This window comes from Furipterus horrens, unplaced genomic scaffold (assembly GCF_987537825.1).
Source record: "Furipterus horrens unplaced genomic scaffold, mFurHor1.1.pri manual_scaffold_5, whole genome shotgun sequence".
Lineage (NCBI taxonomy): Eukaryota > Metazoa > Chordata > Mammalia > Chiroptera > Furipteridae > Furipterus > Furipterus horrens.
Window position 1 is genome coordinate 142,323,155 of NW_028327175.1, and position 1,294 is coordinate 142,324,448.

Consider the following 1,294-nt stretch of genomic DNA (forward strand, 5'->3'; position numbering starts at 1 on the left):
TGACTGTTCTCTTAGCATGAATGTGAGCATTGAAGCAGATCACATGAGAGGTGCTTGGAAAAGACAATCAACTTGATGTACATAATTGACACTTTAACAGCAGTCAGATTCCATAAATGGCAAGTAAACATGAACAACGACACTGTGATTTTCAGAGAAGAGAACAGCAGTTCTTAAGTGTTTGCATTTTCTATTTTGGGGCAGAGTAATGTCATTAATTGTGCACAGTTCTTGAACTGGTGTCAGCAACCAAGTAGCTCTGAATTTAAGTCTGGGATGACATCTTTTATCTTTACATGAATCTCTAGACAATTCTGTAAGAAAACTTTGTAGCTACTGGATTATTGTCTGTCTTTATAGCAAGTTCGAGTAAACCTCATGAATGGCATTCAGTACATATCAGTTTCTGATGTTGTAAGCCAGGAGTGGTAAATAAGTGTGACCACTTAAAGGGGCTTGTTAGCATGGAAGACTTCTCCATTCTATCTTGGGAAAAACAAAAATGCACTTGACATAGTAGCAAACTAGTTTTGAATCACAGAAACTGTTTACTATTTAGTAGACTAACATATTTTGTTTTCCACGTACTGGGCAATATAAGTGCAATTAAATCTGTCCCTTTGTTTCTTTTGAATGAGTTCTTCCATGTTTGAAGAAAAGTCTTGCCCTATTGCATATATTTTGTAGACACAGATATCTAATAATTTCTGTTTTGGGGGACTTAAGTATTATTCTTTGTCCTTTTTAAAACACTTTTCACACTTTCTATGTAAAGTACTTGAAGTTCTTACCAGAAACTTAGTTTTGAGTTTTGAGGCCTTTATCAAACTACTTTTTAAATCAGTGGTTTATTACCAGTGTTCTTTATAGCATATTTTTTCTCTACTGTTTTACTTCTTTCTTCCCATTTCATATATCTAAAATTTCCAATCCAGGATATTGCCCTGCTCTAGAACCAAAAGTAACAGCAGATGTCAAGTGTAGTAGGAAATAAGAACAATGCGTCATTCAGCTTCAGGATCAAAATACCATGAACAAAATATTAAAACATCACATGTAGAAGTTTGCATGGTGATTGGTCACCAGCCATACTGTGGACTTTTAATATTTGTTCCATTTTCAGTGAACCAGAGTAAAAATATTTCTCTACCATTAATGTTGTTTGTTGAGTTTTATCAATGATGATATTCTATCCTTATGACACTATTGCAACTAAATTGGCTTTAGTAGGTGTATTAGATGGATAACCATCTTTACTGCTGTGAAGCTTGAAGCATTATATGCCAGTAGAATC